Here is a 22850-nt window from a genome sequence, read left to right on the forward strand (position 1 = left end):
TCATACTACTATGAGACAGTATAAGGCAAAAAACATTACTAGAGAGAGATGATACTTAATAATGATAAAAACTTTACTCAGTAAGAGATGGCAATTCTAAATTTGTAGGAACCTAATAGCATAGTATTAAATAAAGCAAAAAAGAAATAACAAAAGTTTACAATCCCAAGTATATTAGCACCTCTTCATTACTGAAGCAAATATCCATAAAGGTATCAAAAATTTGAACATGGCAAGCAAACATGACATAATGGACCTATATTAGTCATTGTACCCAATAACTAGATACTTACGTGAAACAAAATTGAACATACGCTGAACCACAAAGGAAGTCACATTCTGAAGGATTTAAGTCACAAAGTTTGTTCTCCAGTTATATTAGAATTGAGATAAAAATCATTAACAAGATAAAATCGTGAAATGTTTGGATAATATATAAAAGTTCATGAGTGAAAAATAGAAACATTTTAACTAAAAGATACTGAAAATAGCATCAAGTCATGTGGGATGTTAATTGTGAGAGATTGCTAGGGCCATGCTTAGGAGGAGATTCATGGCTTTGAATGTGTAGCTGATAATGAATATATTAGGAAACCTAGATTATCAGCCGGGAAAAAGTAAAAACTAAAGAAGTAGAAAATAGATGCACAGAGTAAAGTCACAACTCATCTTTTTTTTAACCTTTTCCCAAAATGAAGTAGTTAAAAAATTTTTTCTATTGAAGTATAATTGGGACTTCCTTAGTGGTCCAGTTGTTAAGAATCTGCCTTTCAATGCAGGGGACATGGGTTCAATCCCTAGTATGGGAACTAAGATCCCATGTGCTTTAGGGCAACTAAGCCTATGAGCCACAATGGGCATAGTACAGCCAAAAAAAGTATAGTTGATGTACAGTGTGTTTCAAGTGTACAGCAAAGTGATTCAGTTGTTTTTATGTGTGTGTGTATATATATATATATATTCAGATTATTTTCTCTTAGATTATTGCTAAATATTGAGTATAGTTCCCTATGCTATACAGTAGGTCCATCCGTGGTGGTTATTTTACATATAGTAGTGTGTATGTATTAATCACAACTCATATGTTTGAAAAGACAAGCAGAATTACATATATTTTTAGGTATGTGATGGGAGAAGACAACATGTGACATTTATGGGTTCCCCAACAGGAGAATCACAGCAGAGATTCTTAGGGCTTTGAAGCAATTCATGCCATCTGCAGCCAAAAATTACATACTTTTCAGAAAGTTCCTGGCATGCTTATGAGCCATGGACAAGACAGCAAGCATGATCATGGATTATCAGTGACCATGTGGCCAGAACTATTTAAGATGAGGAAGGTTCTGTCAAATCTATCAAGGCATCATCAGGTCAGATGGAGCTAGCAGCAGTCTCTCATAGAAGTGGTACATCTGTGAGTGGACCTCTGCAGGGCTGGAGGACCCAACAAGTTGAATAAGCAAGTCATCCTGATTTCCATCTCATCAACTAGTATTGCCCTAGTGCCTCTTTCTCAGTTCAAAATTATGTCCATATGGTAATCATGGAAGTGCACCACTGCTCAGATCTTTGCCTCTAGGATTCCAGTCAGCTGACAGTTCTCAGCTGCAACACTGTCAGAATCTACTGCAGCATTTAAACCCAAGACGTACTATCCATGGGCAGCTATAGCCAATGACCAACTACTGGGTGGTGGTGAACAGATACTGGGATCTAGACATTTCTGCATCCATCAAGACCAGCAGGAATGGACTTCTGAGAGGGACACCAGTTTCACTAAAGAGTGTAGTGGTGGCTTCTCTCATCTGCAGACGTGTTGATGATAGGAAAGTGGTCACAGAATTGAGCTAATTAATAGAACAGGAATGACGGCATCCCAAAGTAGGTGGCACGCTAAACTGCAAGAAGTCACAAGGCCAAAATTACAATAATGACCTGCAAGGTTGGAGGGAGTAGTCTCAGAGGCTTGACCAGGGAATTGTGGAGATGGCTAATAGAACATGTCATCTGTAAGGGCAAAAGAGATGGACATTAAGTGAGGATGCTGTTTAACATCTAAGAACAACAACAACAAAATTTTAACCAAGTATGGAGAAACCAGAGGCCAAAGTCAGCCACTCCAAAAAAAAAAGTGAAAATCCTTTACTTAGTTCCCTGACCTGTATTCACATCCAAAACCAACTGACTTAAAAGGTGAATGGGTCTTCTGGAGGAAGACTCCTACAACAACTCAGCAAGTATAATATTTTCTGTCTTTTCCCAAAACGACTGAGGCCATTACTTCTTGATGGTACACTGGAGAAAGGAGAACCTTGGATTTCAAAGAAGTTTAGTCACAGAGGCTGAGTTGATATTTGATCCCTAGAGACCCAAAACATCATCCCCACCCGTTTGTTAGAAATTCACTAGTCTGCCCTCTGAAGAAACCAGATGGATCCTGGAGGATGACTGTAGGCTGCCAGATGGATCCTGGAGGATGACTGTAGGCTGTCATAAATTCAACCAAAAGGTGGTCCTAATAACAGTAGTGTTAGGCATGATATCACTGATGTGCTTGGTTACTCAGTTATTTCCGACTCTTTGCGACCCTATGGACTGCAGTCCACCAGGTTTCTCCGTACACGGGGATTCTCCAGGCAAGAGCCCTGGAGTGGGTTGCCATGCCCTCCTCCAGGGAATCTTTCCAACCCAGGGATCGAACCCAGGTCTCCCACATTGCAAATGGATTCTTTACCATCTGAGCCACCAGGGAAGCCCAATATCACTGATCAGTTAAGTCACTCAGTCGAGTTCGACTCTTTGTGACCCCATGGACTGCAGCCCGCCAGGCTTCCCTGTCCATCACCAACTCCTCGAGCCTACTCAAACTCATGTCTGTTGCATTGGTGATGCAATCCAACCATCTCATTCTCTGTTGTCCCCTTCTCTTCTGCCTTCAATCTTGCCTAGCATCAGGGTCTTTTCCAATGAGTTGGTTCTTCATATCAGGTGGCTAAAGTGCTGGAGGTTCAGCTTCAGCATCAGTCCTTCCAATGAATATTCAGGACTGATTTCCTTTAAAATTGGCTGGTTGGATCTCCTTGCAGTCCAAGGGACTCTCAAGAGTCTTTTCCAACACCACAATTCAAAAGCATCAATTCTTCAGTGCTCAGTTTTCTTTACAGTCCAAATCTTACATCCATACATGACCACTGGAAAAAGCATAGCTTTGGCTAGACAGACCTTTTGTTGGTAAAGTAATGTCTCTGCTTTTTAATATGCTGTCTAGGTTGGTCATAGCTTTTCTTCCAAGGAGCAAGTGTCTTAATTTTATGGCTGCAGTCACCATCTGCAGTGATTTTGGAGCCCACCAAAATAAAGTCTGTCACTGTTTCCATTGACTTTGCTAGCGTGCGAGGTGAGTGCAACTGTGGGGTAGTTTGAGCATTCTTTGGCATTGCCTTTCTTTGGGATTGGAATGAAAACTGACCTTCTCCAGTCCTGTGTCCACTGCTGAGTTTTCTAAATTTGCTGGCATATTGAGTGCAACACTTTCACAGCATCATCTTTTAGGATTTGAAATAGCTCACCTGGAATTCCATCACCTCCACTAGCTTTGTTCATAGTGATGCTTCTTAAGGCCCACTTGTCTTCACATTCCAGGATGTCTGGCTCTAGGGGAGTGATCACACCATCATGGTTATCTGGCTCATGAAGATCTTTTTTGTATATCAGTGATAGCATGTATTAATAATATACATATCATTGATTTGGCAAGTATAAGAGTATATTCCAATTAGGAAAGAGAAGGAGAAACAGTTTACTTTCAAGTGAAGCAGACAGTAACATTGATTTACAATTTTACCTCAGAACGATGTCAATTCTCTTAACATCTGTTACATTTTGAAGAACTGAAAGTGTCTGGGCATCCATGATCCATTACATTGATGTCACACTGACTATGCAGGTGGAGTCCTTGATGAGACAGTTCACTCCAGAGGGGAGAGAGAAGCCTTTTTCAGATCAGGGAGCTTCAGTGGAATTTTTAGGGTCCCCCTCAGAGTAAGAGAAATTTGCGTTACATGTCTTGCATCCCCTACCACAAATAAGAAAGTACAGCACCTGGTAGGCCTCTTCAGGCTCTGAATGGAACACATTCTATGCCAGAGTTTTTCACCCTTGGCACTACTGGCACTTTGGACCAGATAATTCTTTGTAGGGGGAGCTGTGCTGTGCATTGTAGGATGTTTAGCAGTATCCCTAGCCTCTACCCAAGTTGATCCGAATAGCACTACCCCTACTCTGGTCCTGAAAAACTGGCTCCAAACTTGGCCAAATGTCCCCTGGGGAGCACAATCACCCCTGGTTTGGAACCTTTGTTATATACCTAGGAATTCTGTCCCATAAACTAAGTGACAGGGAAAGCTGCCAGATTTCAAGGTGGTCCGGAATAGAAGAGCGTCCAGAAGAAGGTAAAGCTTTGGTACAAGCAAGTATACAATAGTATCCAGCAGATACTATCTACTCTGGTCTTAGAAGTGTCAATAGTAGAAATGTAGAATTTGTTGAAAATCCTAAAGGGACAGATCCTTGGGGTTCTGGAACGAGATCATGCCATCTAGAATACTTTGTTTTGAAACACAGCTCCTGACACATTCCTGGGCTCTGGTGGAGAAAGGAACACTTGACTGTGGACACCAAGTGCCCACGTTCTGTTGTAGGGATGAAGGTGGGACAGTAGAGATACTGGGTCATCACATGACAGAGGAAGAGGAAACCTTAAAGAACCTCAACATTTCTTCCCTGAGGAAGCTGAGTTCAGAGAGATGACTGCTTGCCTAAAATCATTAACAGGTTACTGGCAACCAAGCTAGGTGTCTTCTACTCCAGGTTGGTGAGTATCTCACTTCATAAATTGAAAATGATTGCATTTCCCTGTGGAATATTGTTCCACGGTTCTTGGGTTGTTTAATACTATGGCTGTAGATTAAAGAGAATTTAGTGGACTGGTTTGATGTCTTTCTCTTACAGGATGCATTCTGAGTCCCCCAAAACTTACAAAACAAACTTGAACATTGGGAACTACGTGGTATGTGTGTGTGATATGTATGTTCTTGGGTTTTAGATCAACAAGAGGGAATTTCCTCCCCTACCCTTGCCCTATCATATAGTGGACAACAAAACTTTTGCCCAGGTTACATGGAGCAGCAGCTTTCGATTCTCATTTCGAAACCCGGAATAAAAATTATTTTGACAGGATGATTCATTTGTGTATGTGCACACATATACACCTACATGTAGAACATAGATATGAAAGTTTCCCAAACAGAACTTGCCCTTGCCATATATTAATGCTTTCAAATATTTTCTGTATTTTTTTAGTGTTGATCATAACCAATTAATTATAGCTGCAATCCTCCCTTGCAGGTGATTTCACTGCCCAGTAATAGGTTAGGTCCCAAAGTTTAAAAAAAAAAAAAAAACAGCAACAGAAAACCCCATGAATGTTGAGAGTTGTAGGCCTACCTAGAAACTAGATTTTAAATATAACTTGATAAGAATAGGTATTCAAAGGTTAATTTGTCAAATATGAACTACTTATTGGAAGTCATTTGTTTGGATGGAAATACATCTCCCACTAGGAAAACATCTCTTAAAGTATAAAGCAGGTCAGCCCACAAAAAGTTTCTTTCCCTAAATTTATACACAGGAGTAGGATATCAGCTGGGCAGCATCTTGGGGTGGGTGGGCGGTCAGCCACTTCACTGATGCCTTATGCCTTCTACAGCCATTTCAAAAACAGGACATTCTCTTTTATAATACTCACAGGCCGAAAAAAAAAAAAATTAATCAGCCTCCTTGAACAGTGTGATAACCAAAAATGCAAAATTTCTTGAAATGGAATTTTTTTTTGCCCAAACAATTGGATTATTAAATATGTGATGTTTATAACTTCCAAAGATTCTAGGAGAAGCATTTTCACTGTGTATGAGTTATACCCATTTAAAAACATGTTATCTCCAACACTGAGTAGGAACCAGGGACAAGAACTACACAATAGAGCACCTACAGGCTCTATAGTAAACACTTTCTATTCAAACACGTCCTGTCCTGGGCTTAGTAATTCTATGAACAATATTTTAATTTTGCAGATGAGGAAACTGAAATGTAGATATTTAAAATGTAATTTTTTCAAGATTATACAAGCTTTATGGTGAATTTGTACCCTGATTGTTCTGACTTCAAAGCACATGTTCTTTTTTTTTTTTTTTTTAAGGCATTTGAAAATTTTTACCATGAACATTTTGGTTGCACTGGGTCTTCATTGTTGTGTGCGGGCTTTCTCTAGTTTCAGAGCATGGGACTACTCTCTAGTTGAGGTGTGCAGAATTTCTGTTGCAGTGGCTGCTCTTGTGGAGCACAGGCTCTATGTGCATGGGCTTTGGTAACTGGAGCATGCGGGCTCAGCAGTTGCTGCTCACTGCTCTAGAGCTTGAGGTCAGTAGTTGTGGCGAACGGGCTTAGTTACTCCATGACATGTGGAACTTTCCCAGACCAGGGGTCAAACCCATGTCCCCTGCATTGGCAGACGGATTCTTATCCACTCTACTACCAGGGAAGTCTAAAACCCATGTTCTTGCACAGTCTTATCTGCTTCTTACTAATTTGATAGGTTGACTGGGAAGAAGTGGCTGTTCTTTGATAGATGGTCCTTTGAAGAAGTCCATAGTGCTATGAATTCTTACTGTACCAGGAAGTGGCAAGTAAGCCTGCAAAGCTGAGGATGCTGCAGTTTTGATCAACTTGGAAAAAACTACAAAGTCAATGCTGTATTACCTGAAACTTGAATTTCTGAGATTGAACATGGCAACATAAAGAAAACTAGGGAATTCCCTTGGCAGTCCAGCAGTTAGGACTCTTCGCTTTCATTGCTGTAGGCCTGGAAACTTTGATCCCTGGTCAGGGAACTAAGATCCTGCAAGCCACAGGACATCACTAAATAAATAAATAAATACAAATGAGGTCAGAATTCTGAAAAGATTTTTCAAAAAAAAAAAAAAGAATGAAAAGAAAATTAGCAATGGTTTACAATAAAAACTCAAACATAATTTCATACCTTGTATCATCTTCTATGGGGTCTTTGGGGTCGCAGTGAGTTGGACATGACTGAGCTGCTGAACTGACTGACTAATCATCTTCTATTGTTGATAGGGTACTGATGTTTAGGCCTGTCCCACCCCACCTGCAAATGTAATTTGTCTTTCATTATACCATCAGAGGTTTAGCATGAGATGTGAGAGTTCAGATAATCCTTCCTTTTCTGGTCAAGAAGTATCCAAACAATCCTCTAAAAGATCACCCCTTTCTGGTATGAGTCTGACTTTTTTTTTTTAAAGAATTTGCAATTTACACCATCCATAACCATATCAATCTGATTTGAATGAAGTATTTTTGCATGAAATTGTCTCATTCATCAAATCTTTCAAATTATTGTCACAAGTTATATGTGTTTACTTTATTACCTTTTTTATTCCCTCTGTATCTGTAATATCCCTTCCTCTACATTTTAAACAATGCTTCTTTATACCTCTTCTCTTTTTGTATTGATTAGTCTTGCCCAAGTTTGTTAATTTTGTTAGTTTCCCCCACCCCCCACAAAAACAACTTTTGGGCTTATTGGTTCTTTCAAAAATAGGGTCTTTGTTTTTATTTCATTAAATTCCTCTTTTTATCTTATCAATTCCCTATACTTTCTTTGGGTTTATTGAGTTATTTTTATAATTTATCAGGTTGATTGCCTAGATCATTAATTTTGTTTTTTTTTTTCATTCTTTTAATGTGCAGTTAAATCTCTAGGTTTTCCTATACATAGTACATTAGCTATATGCTACAAATCTTGATGTAGTATGTGTTTTTATCATTGTTTAGAGATACTACTTTGCCGACTAAGGTCCGTCAAGGCTATGGTTTTTCCAGTAGTCATGTATGGATGTGAGAGTTAGACTGTGAAGAAGGCTGAGCACCGAAGAATTGATGCGTTTGAACTGTGGTGTTGGAGAAGACTCTTGAGAGTCCCTTGGACTGCAAGGAGATCCAACCAGTCCATTCTAAAGGAGATCAGCCCTGGGATTTCTTTGGAAGGAATGATGCTAAAGCTGAAACTCCAGTACTTTGGCCACCTCATGCGAAGAGTTGAGTCATTGGAAAAGACTCTGATGCTGGGAGGGATTGGGGGCAGGAGGAAAAGGGGATGACAGAGGATGAGATGGCTGGATGACATCACTGACTCGATGGACGTGAGTCTGAGTGAACTCCGGGAAGTTGGTGATGGACAGGGAGGCCTGGCGTGCTGCGACTCATGGGGTCTCAAAGAATCAGACACGACTGAGCGACTGAACTGAACTGAACTGAACTGATTCTGAAATATTTCCTAACTTGTGTATTGTTAGAAGCATTTTTAATATTTTATATACAGAGGGTTTGTAGTTATTTTGTATAGTTTCTAATTTATTTGAATTTTTAGAGATCATAGTCTTTTTAAAAAAATTTTGTTATTTGCTATAAAATATGAATTTTATTTCATCATAATCAAAGTCAACAAATTGCCTGTGATTTTTTTCAACCAAGAGAAAAGATCGATGGAAAACACTTCAGCTGGGAAAGCTCAAAATTGGGATTCTAGCTGGTGCAACTCACACATGGAAGAATTGTAGAAATCATAATCTTTCTGATAATGCTTCTTTGAAATTACTTGAGATTTATGGAGAGTACATCATCAGTTTTCTTTCCATAGGCACTGATTTAGCTACTGTATAGCTAACGTATAACTCAGTCATCATAAAATCAAACCGTGTATCCACTACTCAGATCCAAAACACTGCCAACTCCCAGGACACCCTTGAATGTTCCACACACCCCCACCTATGATAATTGCTTCCTTGTTTTCCTTTTCAAGGTAATTGTTGTTAGTCTTTTTTTTTTTTTTGTCATCCTCAGTTCAGTTCAATTCAGTTTCTCAGTCATGTCCAACTCTGCGACTCCATGGACACATCATGCCTCCCTGTCCATTATCAACTCCCGGAGTTTACTCAAATTCATGTTCATTGAGTCAGTGATGCCATCCAACCATCTCATCCCCTTCTCCTCCCTCCTTAGATCTTTCCCAGCATCAGGGTCTTTTCAAATGAGTCAGTTCTTCACATCAGGTGGCCAAAGTTTTGGAGTTTCAGCTTCACCATCAATCCTTCCAATGTATATTCAGGACTGATTTCCTTTAGGATGGACTGGTTGGATCTCCTTACTGTCCAAGGGACTCTCAAGAGTCTTCTCCAACACCACAGTTCAAAAGCAACAATTCTTTGGTGCTCAGCTTTCTTTATAGTCCAACTGTCACATCCAAACATGACTACTGGAAAAACCATAGCTTTGACTACATGGACCTTTATCAGCAAAGTAACGTCTCTGCTTTTTAATAAGCTGTCTAGGTTGGTCACAACTTTTCTTCCAAGAGCAAGCATCTTTTAACTTTATGGCTGCAGTCACCATCTGCAGTGATTTTGGAGCCCCCGAAAATCTGTCACTGTTTCCATTGTTTCCCCATCTATTTGCCATGAAGTGATGGGATCGAATGCCATGATCTTAGTTTTCTGAATGTTGAGTTTTAAACCAACTTTTTCACTCTCCTCTTTCACTTTCATCAAGAGACTCTCTAGTTCCTCTTTGCTTTTTGCCATAAGGGTGGTATCATCTGAATATCTGAGGTTGTTGATATTTCTCCCGGCAATCTTGATTCCAGCTTGTGCATCTTCCAGCACTGCATTTCACATGATGTACTCTACATAGAAGTTAAATAAGCAGGATGACAATGTACAGCCTTGATGTACTCCTTTCCCAATTTGGAACCAGTCTGTTTTCCCCTGTCCAGTTCTAACCATTGCTTCTTGACCTGCATACAGATTTCTCAAGAGGCAGGTCAGGTGGTCTGGTATTCCCATCTCTTGAATTTTCCACAGTTTGTTGTGATCCACACAGTCAAAGGCTTTGGCATAGTCAATAAAGCAGAAATAGATGTTTTTCTGGAACTCTCTTGCTTTTTTGATGATCCAGTGGATGTTGGCAATGTGATCTCTGGTTCCTCTGCCTTTTCTAAATCTAGCTTGAACATCTGGAAGTTCATTGTTCAGGTACTGTTGAAGCCTGGCTTGGAGAATTTTGAGCATTACTTTGCTAGCATGAGAGATGAGCGCAATTGTGCAGTAATTTGAGCATTCTTTGGCATTGCCTTTGTTTGGGATTGGAATGAAAACTGACCTTTTCCAGTCCTGTGGCCACTGCTGAGTTTTACAAATTTGCTGGCATATTGAGTGCAGCACTTTCACAGCATCATCTTTTAGGATTTGAAATAGCTCACCTGGAATTCCATCACCTCTACTACTTTGTTCGTAGTGATGCTTCCTAAGGCCCACTTGACTTCGCATTCCAGGATGTCTGGCTCTAGGTGAGTGTGAGTGATCACACCATCATGATTATCTGGGTCATGAAGATCTTTTTTGTACAGTTCTTCTGTATATTCTTGCCACCTCTTCTTAATATCTTTTGCTTCTGTTAGGTCCATACCATTTCTGTCCTTTATCGAGCCCACTTTTGCATGAAATGTCCCTTTGGTATCTCTAATTTTCTTGAAGAGATCTCTAGTCTTTCCCATTCTATTGTTTTCCTCTCTTTCTTCATATTGATCACTAAGGAGGGCTTTCTTATCTCTCCTTGCTCTTCTTTGGAACTCTGCATTCAAGTGGGTATATCTTTCCTTTTCTCCTTTGCCTTTTGCTTCTCTACTTTTCATAGCTGTTTGTAAGGCCTCCTCAGATAACCATTTTGCCATTTTGCATTTCTTTTTCTTGGGGATGGTCTTGATCACTGCCTCCTGTACAATGTCACGAACCTCTGTCTATCAGATCTAATCCCTTGAATCTATTTGTCACTTCCACTGTATAGTCATAAGGGATTTGATTTAGGTCATACTTGAATGGTCTAGTGGTTTTCCCTACTTTCTTCAATATTTGTCTGAATTTGGCAATAAGGAGTTCATGATCTGAGCTGCAATCACCCCCTGGTCTTGTTTTTGCTGACTGTATAGAGCTTCTCCATCTTTGGCTGCAAAGAATATAATCAATCTAATTTCAGTATTGACCATCTGGTGATGTCCATGTATAGAGTCTTCTCTTGTGTTGTTGGAAGAGGGTGTTTGCTATGACCAGAGCATTCTCTTGGCAAAACTCTGTTAGGCTTTGCCCTGCTTCATTCTGTACTGCAAGGCCAAATTTGCCTTTTACTCCAGGTATCTCTTTACTTCCCTTTTTTGCATTCCAGTCCCCTATAATGAAAAGGACATCTTTTTTGGGTGTTAGTTCTAGAAGGTCTTATAAGTCTTCATAGAACCATTCAACTTCAGCTTCTTCAGCATTATTGGTCAGGACATAGACTTGGATTATCTTGATATTGAATGGTTTGCCTTGGAGATGAACAGAGATCATTCTGTCGTTTTTGAGATTGTATCCAAGTACTGCATTTCAGACTCTTTTGTTGACTATGAGGGCTACTCCATTTCTTCTAAGGGATTCTTGCCCACAGTAGTAGATATAATGGTCATGAGTTAAATCACCCATTCCAGTCCATTTTAGTTTACTGATTCCTAAAATGTCATCCTATAAGGGATGATTTCAGATCTTCCATCAGGAATTGCAGTGAGAGCACAGAGTCCTAATTACTGAGCCACCACAAACTTCCCTTCATGCTAATGTTTTCATTTGTTTGCTTCACTTTGTTATTCTTGTGATCAGAATTCTTATGGTATTTTGACTCAAAAGTCTGTGGAATGTCTGAGAGCTCAGAGAGAAAGGGATTGGGAAATTCCTTACTGGATTGTCATTGAGAACTCTCATCTCTCCTGAAAGGGAGACTTGGGCTCATGCTGTGCCTTGAATAGCAGTATCCCCTGGCCACCTGCCCCAGCTCCAGTCTGCATTGTGCAGTGGGTGCTGCACTGGGCACTGTGTATATTTACATCATTTCATCCTCGAAACAGACTTGTGAGATGAGAAAACTGAGGTTCTCTAAGGTCACAGAGCCAAAGGAAAAGATAAAGGAAAGAAAAGTTGCACTTAATTCAAAAATATTCAAAACCATTAATTTATTCACATTTTTCCCATAGTAAAATGTACAAGGCATTTGTACATTTGGCCCCATGTGACTGATTTGAATTTGCCTCTTTAAAGTATTTTTATAATTGCCATTTACTTTATATATGGAGAACTTGAAAAAAATAAATTTTCTTGGATTAAAGCATGTTGAATATATTTAGGGCTCACTAAAATTCTTATGACTGCTTAAAAATGTATCATGCATACATATAGTCAGCTGTACTGTAAATTGCAGCTAATGGATGTTCAGTTGGCAAAAAGTGGAATTGTTTGGCTGATTACTCCTTGGGCTTCTCCTGTTTACTGGAAAACTCATCTAAACATGCATGTCACAAACTACTTTCAAGACAAAAGCAAAGCCTCAGATGAGTGGTGAAACCAGATAGCCCCCCCGTCTAACCTGAGAAGACTGTCTGCCTGAAGGGAAAGGCCATCAGTCTAAGAGAATGCTCCAAAAAGACACTTCTAAAAATAAAAGCAACCTGTCTATAGGAAAAAGAAATATCATTACACATTTTGACTGTGGTTTTATTTCATTAAATTGCTGAGTGTATGCTGAGTTACAAGAAGTAAAATTCAATATATAGTTTCCAAGTGCCTTCTCTGTTTAAGGCATTATGTGGTGGGCTCTAGAGGACACAAAAATGAATGATCTGCCATCCTCACTATTGAGGAGGTTATAATTAAAGGAGGGGTAAACAGCAAGAGAACATTTTATAAGCAATGTGTGATAAGACCTATGAGAAAGAAACGGATGTGAAATGAACCAAATAGTTATTTGAGTACCTTTCATAGGTCAGGCATGTTTCATACAGCATCTTATCTTTCAGTCTTACAGTAATGAGGTTGGTACTGTTCCCAATTCAAGGAACTGTGAGAAAGCACAACCAAAAAACTAACCCAGGATCATACAGGCTGAGATTCAAATCCAGATATGTCTCCCCCAAAGCTTGTACTCCTAACAACCCCATTGGTTAAGAGCCGTGTGATAGTTAGAGAAGAGGTCCTTGTTGACCATGAGTCTCAGAATGATTAGAAAGGAGTCGGGAGAATGAACCATTTTAGGGTGACTTCAGCCACCATTATGGATGCCCTTCAGGGATGATTTGGCATTATTTTCTTAGCCTAGAGTGTAAAGTGGACTTCCCAGGTAGCTCAAATGGTAAAGAATCTGCTTGCAATGTGGGAGACCTGAGTTCGATCCCTGGGTTGGGAAGATGCCCTGGGGAAGGGCATGGCAACTCACTTCAGTATTCTCGCCTAGAGACTCACCATGGACAGAGAAGCTTTGTGGGCTGCAGTCCATGGGGTTGCAAAGAGTGAAACAAGACTGAGCAACTAACTTTGCCTCTGCCATCAGCCTCAAACTCTGATTTTAAAAGATAAAATAAATTGAGTTTTATTGTTCATGTGAGTACAAACACTGTGGATATATTTTCATGAAAAAAAGGGAAAAAAACACTAGCATCATCATATAAATTGTAACTATCCATTTTCACTCTCATTACTATTACTATTTATGTGATCATTTTAATTCTTAATTATCTTTTTACTCAGGTAACTATGTAAACCCAGTTATCCTTCTCTTCGATTGCTTGCCTTCACTTGAATACCTGCCCCATGGTTTCTCAAGACCTATCACCAATGTTGTTATGATTATTTTGCAAGGTGAATGAATATAAATGTATAATTTCATCATGTGTAGACTATGTTGACAATCAGCAATGATTTTTCTTCCATATGAATTGTGTAGCTGAGATGAAATGCTAGAAGATTAACCCAGAATGGACGATTCATCACTCTCTGGTTATTTTCAGTTCTATAAGTAAGCCACTGAGCAGACCACACTGCCCTTTGGAACAGTGTCTGTTTCTTAGCTGCTGCTGCTAAGTCGCTTCAGTCGTGTCCGACTCTATGTGACCCCAGAGAAGGTAGCCCACCAGGCGCCCCCAACCCTGGGATTCTCCAGGCAAGAACACTGGAGTGGGTTGCCATTTCCTTCTCCAATGCGTGAAAGTGAGAAGTGAAAGTGAAGTCGCCCAGTCCTGTCCGACTCTTAGCGACCCCATGGACTGCAGCCTACCAGGCTCCTCCATCCATGGGATTTTCCAGGCAAGAGTACTGGAGTAGGGTGCCATTGCCTTCTCCCTGTTTCTAAGCAGGTGACATTAAAGATGCTTGTCTCTGAAAATCATTCAGGAATTATTTTCCCTGAAGTGCTAATAGAGTTTGCTAATGGAAAAAAAAAAAAAAAAACCACACCATTTCTCAAAGTGATATAAAGCATCACAGAAATGACAGGAAATTATTTCACCCATGTTTTGGCTTGCACAGGCCTGCTTGACTTTGGGAAAGCTGGTTATATGACAAGGGTTGGTCGGCCATAGTGAAGACCACTACAGTTTTAGCTTTTCATCAGCCGCAAACAAAGCTAAAGGCACTAGTGGCTCAAATCTCTTTTCTGTTTCTCCACTGATGAGAATCAAAATAAACTTTAAGATATCAAAAGCAACAACACTATTGTTTGGGAACAGATTCTTAGACTGGTGAAATCCTTTGGCTCAACTGCATGACTCTAGAATAATTTCAATGAACTAGGTGCTATGACTTTAGAGTCAAACTTTTATTATACCATACGTGTTGTACGAATGAAAGCTTGGTATGTATTAATAGTATGATTTTCTTGGGTCATTTGAAGCCAATAGGTTTTAAACTCCCAGCCAGTAGTATACCTTCTTGAATATTCAAGCCTTGAGAAGAAAGTGTGAGTTTCCAGGGAAACTGAAGGATGATAGCGGATCTGTTACAGTCCATGTACTCTTAATTTATGTGTGATGATCTGATGAATTGTCAATCTGTCCTTTTAAAAAGAGTGTGTGAGAAAATGTACATAAATGTGTACCAGTGAAACAGGTCTTCATGTTTTTATGTTTTGAAAGTGTGTTTTCTTCATAGAGTGAGAATGAAAGTATATGAGAATTGATCTTTGAAATATAAGGGAGCTAAATGTAATTTGACGTGCAAATATGTGATTCACACATCCTGCTTCATAAATAAGTAAAATGTGGTCAAAGATTTCATTTTATTCATTGCATTTATCACCATCTGAAATTATCTCATTTATTTATTTGAATACTTTAAAAATCTCTCTCTCTCACACTCAGCTAAAACTCCATGGTCACTACTCTACCTCTGGTACCTGCTATGTAATAGATATTTGATAACTACTTTTTTTTTTTAACTTATGTGTCTGCTGGGTATGTGTTGCTGTTTGTGGGCTTTCCTTAGTTGTGGTGATCGGGGGCTACACTTCATTGTGGCGTGTAGACTTCTCAGTGTGGCATGTAGACTTCTCATTGTGGTGTGTAGACTTCTCATTGTGGTGATCGGGGGCTACACTTCATTTTGGTGTGCAGACTTCTCATTGTGGTGCTTCTCTTGTTGCTGAACACTGGCTCTAGGTGCATAGGCTTAGTAGTTGTGGCTTAAGGGTTTAGTTGCCCAAGACATGTGGAATCTTCCTGGACCAGGGATTGAACCTGTGTCCCCTGCATTGGCAGGCAGATTCCTATCCACTGGGCCACCAGGGAAGTCAGATAACTACTTATTAAATAAAGAAATTACTGTGTGTTGAGGGCTTCCCTAGTGTCTTAGATGGTAAAGAATCTGCCTGCAATGTGGGAGACCTGGGTTCAATCCCTGGGTTGGGAAGATACCTTGGAGGAGGGCATGGCAACATACTCCAGTATTCTTGCCTGGAGAATCCCCATGGACAGAGGAGCCTGGGGGGATTTCATCATGTGCAGACTATGTTGACAATCAGCAAAGATTTTTCTTCCATATGAATTGTGTAGCTGAGATGAAATGCTAGATTAACCCAGAATGGACAGACAATTCATCACTGGGGAGCCCTGGGGGGCTCCTCTGTCCATGGAGTCTCAAAGAGCTGGACATGACTGAGTGACTAAGCACACACACTGTGTGTTGAAACATATTCAGTGCACTACTTTAGAAGTATATGTATCTATTTCTCAACTCAACCTGATGAAACCTCCACAAAGGCTATATCTACCAGCTTTCAGTTCAGTTCAGTTGCTCAGTCATGTCTGACTCTTTGCGACCACATGAATTGCAGCACGCCAGGCCTCCCTGTCCATCACCAACTCCTGGAATTCACTCAAACTCATGTCCATCAAGTCGGTGATGCCATCCAGCCATCTCATCCTCTGTCGTCCCCTTTTCCTCCTGCCCCCAATCCTTCCCAGCATCAGAGTCTTTTCCAATAAGTCAACTCTTCTCATGAGGTGGCCAGAGTACTAGAGTTTCAGCTTTAGCATCGTTCCTTACAAAGAACACCCAAGACTGATCTTTACAATTGACTGGTTGGATCTCCTTGCAGTCCAAGGGACTCTCAAGAGTCTTCTCCAACACCACAGTTCAAAAGCATCAATTCTTCAGTGCTCAGGTTTCTTCACAGTCCAACTCTCACATCCATAAATGACTACTGGAAAAACCATAGCCTTAGTAAATGCCTTTTTACTACATGGGATCAATATATGTTTAGTAAAGAGTATGGACAGAGAATAAAGTTCCAGGAACACTGGTTAAAAACAATGGTGGTTAAAAACCCATCAGCATTGGATTTTAGCAACAGTGAAGAGCTGATTCATTTGAAAAGACTCTGATGCTGGGAAAGATTGAGGGCAGGAGGAGAAGGGGACAACAAAGGATGAGATGGTTGGATGGTATCACTGACTCAATGGACATGGGTTTGGGTGAACTCAGGGAGTTGGTGATGGACAGGGACGCCTGGCGTGACGCGATTCATGGGGTTGCAAAGAGTCGGACATGACTGAGCGACTGAACTGAACTGAAGTATTGTTCTCACTGCTTTCTGCTTTTTTATTACAGTATAATTGATAATGATGAGATGCACACATCTCATGTATAGTTGATATGTTTTGACAAATATATACACCCCTATAAACCACTGACTGAGATATATAGAACTTTACATCATTCCAGAAAGTTTCTCTGTACCATCTTTTAGTCCATTCCCTATTGCTTCTCCCCTGTAAGCAATGGCTGTTCTGAGTTCTGTTCCTATTAGGTGAGCTTTGCTTCTTTTTAAACCTTATATGAAAGAAATCATACAAAGGCACTCTTTTATGTTTGGCTTCTTTTGTACAGTACATCTGTAAAATTCATCCAGGTTGTTATGCGTATCAGTGATGCAGTCCTTTTTATTGCTGAGTAGTACTTGGACTGCAAGGAGATCCAACCAGTCCATTCTGAAGGAGATCAGCCCTGGGATTTCTTTGGAAGGAATGATGCTAAAGCTGAAACTCCAGTACTCTGGCCACCTCATGTGAAGAGCTGACTCATTGGAAAAGACTCTGACGCTGGGAGGGATTGAGGGCAGGAGGAGAAGGGGATGACAGAGGATGAGATGGCTGGATGGCATCACTGACTCGATGGACGTGAGTCTGAGTGAACTCTGGGAGTTGGTGATGGACAGGGAGGCCTGGCATGCTGTGACTCATGGGGTCACAAAGAGTCGGACACGACTGAGGGACTGAACTGAACTGAACTGATTCCACTGTATACTACAACTTATCCAGTTTCCTGTTGATGGAAACCATTTGGATTGTTTCCACTGTGGAACTATTATGAGTAAAGCAGTTGCAAACCTTCCTATATGAATCTTTGTGTACATATGTCTTAATTTCTCTGGGCAAATATGTGAAAGCTTGTGTAAGTGTATGTGTAAATGTATGTTTATCATTATAAAAAACTGGCAAGCTGTTCTTTGAAAGTTGTATCATTTTATACTCCCACCAACAATGTATGAGAGTTCTTAGTTGATCCACATAATTGCCAATAATTGGTACTGTCAATCTTTTATATTTTAGCCATTCTAATAGGTGTGGAATACTATTCATTGTATATTAACTAACAATTCTCTAATGATTAATGGTGTTGAACATCTTTTTATTTGCTTATTAGCTGTTTGAGTATCTTTTTGTGAAATATCCAAGTACCCCAAGTCTATGGGGTCTCAAAGAGTTGGACACGACTGAATGACTAAACTGAACTGATATTCTATGTATTGATTGCCCAAGAATATAAAAATGGTTCTTAAATATTTTCCTGGTTAAAGCTGTATTAGAGTTTCTCTAACGTTAGATAAAATTATAGAATAAGAAGCAGCATTGATTTAGATTCTGAGGATCCTGAGTTTGAATGCTGGCTTTCCCCTAACCCAGTATTGTTTACTCATATGAATTTATACAAGGCGCATAACTCCTGTTAGCATCAGTTTCCTCAGCTGTAGAATGGGATAATAATTGCAAATATTAAATGCAATCTTATACATCTACCAAGTAGTTGGTGCTTAATAACTATTACTCTCTCCTTTTCTATTTCTAATTCTCGGGTTGTCCTCTCAAGAAAAGAACACATATAAAGATGTACAAACTCTAGAAAGTAGATTTTTCTATATCAACCTATCTGGGATATAGAATCTTTTAGAGTCTTAAAACAGGTTCTCAGGGGTCAGAGTTTTCTACTGGATTTTGAAGAGAGATTATTTATATTTGGATGATTATCCTAAAATATTAAAATAAGCAGAGTCTGAAACTTCTGAATAAGTTATCTTTAGTTTATAGCTAAGCATTGCCATGAAATTTCCATATAAATTTTCATTTACCTTTGAAATTTCAGCGTTCTGAACTAAGGAAACATCAGTGTATCAGTGCTGTTTGGTTGGCATATCCTACTGTCTATAATAAATGGTAGCAATGACCAGTGTCTGCCACTGTACTCATATTCTGTGAAGGCAAAATTTCTATTTCCCTAGTAATAATATACATATGAATAACATTTTCAATGCTTGTCTTTAGTTTCTTACTTTTTAAAAGAAATCAGTACTTTGGTTTCTCATCAAGAAAATGATATGCCACCGAGTACTATATTATTTTGTAGGGGCTAATGAGAAATGAACAGAGATAAACTGAATAATATAAGTGATGTATTTGCACCAAGAGAAATCCAAATGCTTTCAGGACAGTCTACACAAATAAAGATTAAATGGTTATTTGAATATTCTAAACTGAAAACAGAGTGGAATCATAATAAAGTCTGATTTATGATCAATTTTGAAATGATGTGCATGAGGCAGTTTCTAATTGCCTCTGTGAAATGCTGCGTTCTCAAGCCTCATTCATGGCCAACATGGTATGGAACCTGTTTGAAAAACCGTGAGGCTTATGATGCCTGTGTCAGACTTGTTTCTCTGTAGAACCTGTCTGCCTTGTTTTGGGGGTGAGAGGGTAATTTTGATTATACAGCCTCTTATCCTTTCCTCTCTTGCCAACAATTGTTGAAATATTGTCCAAATGGAGTCCCAAGAAGATGTAAACAAAACACTGTGAGAAAACTAGTTCCTTCTTAGCTTTCAATTGTCTGACTATAATCTCAGGCTGAAACTGGAAAAAAAATGTTAAAAAAATATTTAAGAGTTTAAAACTCACTCCATATAATCTTATCTTGTTCTAAATTTCAGCAAAATTTGATTAGATATCTATTTCGTGCTAATTTCAATTATGCTGTTACACCAACTCCATGTTGAAATAAATACTACAGCTTTATGGAGTCATCAGTAAAGATTGCTTACTGCAGTGTTAACTAGGAGGCCTGATATTCTGAAACTACCCTATTTCATAGAGTCTCAGTGCCCATCTATTGTGTGCTATGGCCTGATTTAAAAAATGCCAAAATATTTTTAAAAATATGTTCCAGTATCTATAATTTGGTAGTAAACCAAGATTCAGTTTTTTCAGAACATACTTATGTGAATTGCATTCTCTGCATGAGTCAAAACACAGAAGCAAGTTTAGTACGGAACTAAATCTGAGGCTACATCTTTCCACTATCAAACCCATGAGTGTTTACTTAGTTTCAGCCATACACATTATCTACTGCAATAAATTAATGTTGTTCATTTGAATTATATTGATTTGTAGTTGTGTATTTAATTTGTAAATTTGCTTTGGTTTTAGACTATGTAACAGCTATAAGATTGCCGGGAGAAATATCAGTAACCTCAGATATGCAGATGATACCACCCTTATGGCAGAAAGTGAAGAGGAACTAAAAAGCCTCTTGATGAAAGTGAAAGAGGAGAGTGAAAAAGTTGGCTTAAAGCTCAATGTTCAGAAAACTAAGATCATGGCATCTGGTCTCATCACTTCATGGGAAATAGATGGGGAAACAGTGGAAACAGTGTCAGACTTTATTTTGGGGCTCCAAAATCACTGCATATATTGACTGCAGCCATGAAATTAAAAGACGCTTACTCCTTGGAAGGAAAGTTATGACCAACCTAGATAGCATATTCAAAAGCAGAGACATTACTTTGCCAACAAAGGTCCATCTAGTCAAGTCTATGGTTTTTCCAGTAGTTATGTATGGATGCGAGAGTTGGACTGTGAAGAAAGCTGAGTGTCGAAGAATTGATGCTTTTGAACTGTGGTGTTGGAGAAGACTCTTTGAGAGTCCATTGGACTGCAAGGAGATCCAACCAGTCTATTCTAACGGAGATCAGTCCTGGGTGTTCTTTGTAAGGAATGATGCTAAAGCTGAAGCTCCAGTACTTTGGCCACCTCATGCGAAGAGTTGACTCATTGGGAAAGACTTTGATGCTGGGAGGGATTGGGGGCAGGAGGAAAAGGGGACGACAGAGGATGAGATGGCTGGATGGCATCACCGACTCGATGGACGTGAGTTTGAGTGAACTCTGGGAGTTGGTGATGGACAGGGAGGCCTGGTGTGCAGCAATTCATGGGGTCGCAAAGAGTCGGACACGACTGAGCGACTGAACTGAACTGAACAGCTGCAAGAATGAGTTTATACCCAGTTTTATGTTTACACATATTTAAATAACAATGTAATAAAAGTAATTACAGCAATATAGGGAGCCTAGAGAGAATTTATTTCTTTAAAGGGGGTCATGTGTAAATTACCTGTGAGAAATTCTGTTCTACTCCGTGTCATGACTTGAAAATCACACATTTTTGCTATTTCTATGCATATCTGATAATTTAAAGCCATTATAAAAATTTGATCTTTAGTCAAATTTCACATTTTTTTTCTGTCTGTAGTAAAACTTTTTTCTTCTTTTCAGAATATGAAGGGCTTAAACATGGTCACCTAGAAGTGTAGCCTGACTGAAGTTTACAACTTGTAGAGACATCAAGTTCATGTCATTAGAACTCTGACCAACTCCATATTCCAACTATGAAGTGAAAGTGAAAGTCACTCAGTCGAGTCCGACTCTTTGTGATCCCGACGGACAGTCCATGGAATTCTCCAGGCCAGGATACTGGAGTAGGTAGCCTTTCCTTTCTTGAGGGGATTTCCCCAGCCCAGGGATCGAACCCAAGTCTCCCGGGTTGCAGGCAGATTCTTTACCAGCTGAACCACAGATTCCTCTTAACATGTATCCTTTAAAAACCTGGCTGACGGTTTCTAAATGGAGTAAGAACATGAGGGACTTTGATATATTTCTTCAAATCATAAAATTGAACATCAATTTACTATTTCTCAGTAGCTCTGAAGTTAGAAATGCTTATTGAAAAAACAGGCCATTCGAAAAAATGCATCAAAGCATATTTTATTTGTAATTGGACAATTTAATTCAACAGACTGGTATTTTTGCCTGATTTGGGGAGAGGTAAGAACAATATAGTTTATTGCTTCTCAAAATCTGTGAACGAAGAGAATTATAACTATAAACATAGAGAAAGATAGGTTCAGCAATAATCCATGTAGGCTTTCTGCTCCTTTCTCTATTTTTGTCTCATTAATACCAGAAATTCTTAAATGGGTTCACCCTATTTTCTTTTCGTACATCATAAAACTGGATATCAATTTTAAAACTCCTCAAAATTACTGATCTTCCACAGATTTTTACTTCAAAATACTGTGTTGTGGAAAGGGTAGAACGACCAAAAGAAGTAAAATCCCACTTATTCTCTAATATGCCATATGCCTTGTTAAGGGTGCCATTTTAACACAACGCAGGCAAGCTTATGCCCTTCACTTTAATTCAACATATGGAGGCTTTCACCTTTGGACCTCAGTTCACAACGTGTCAGGCTGCTACTTGAGCAGTAGTTAAAATCAGGATGTTTAACACTAGCATTCTAGTATGTCTCGCAGGTAGATCTGTCCGGCATGTTTGTATCATAATAGGGTTAGGGTTAGCGTGTGAGAAGTACGCGGAAGCTCAAGAATGATTCTCCAGTTCAGCTCTAATACTTTAATTCTTCTAATCGATCTTTCAGGCCTAACAGCTGTGTTTCAGCGTGTCCTTCAGTGTTCCAGCAGGTTGGAGGCCAGGCTACAAAGTGACCTCGGGGAAAGACACCTGTGAGGGGCGTGGCCATCCGTCCTGGCTGCCCCTCCCATCTCACTGACTCCTGCGCAGAATGGATTCAAGCCGGATCCACCAGTGCTAACGCTAGAGGAGCCCGGGGCATCCTTGAGTGTGGTGCTGACCGTCATTATCTAAGTTGGTTTAGTTGTTGGGAGGAATCTCCCGGAGGGCTGGACGCTAGGCTTATATCAACAAAGCCTCTGGAACTGGCACAAGGCTACTATGTCACGGGT

This window comes from Ovis canadensis, chromosome 18, assembly GCF_042477335.2.
Source record: "Ovis canadensis isolate MfBH-ARS-UI-01 breed Bighorn chromosome 18, ARS-UI_OviCan_v2, whole genome shotgun sequence".
Lineage (NCBI taxonomy): Eukaryota > Metazoa > Chordata > Mammalia > Artiodactyla > Bovidae > Ovis > Ovis canadensis.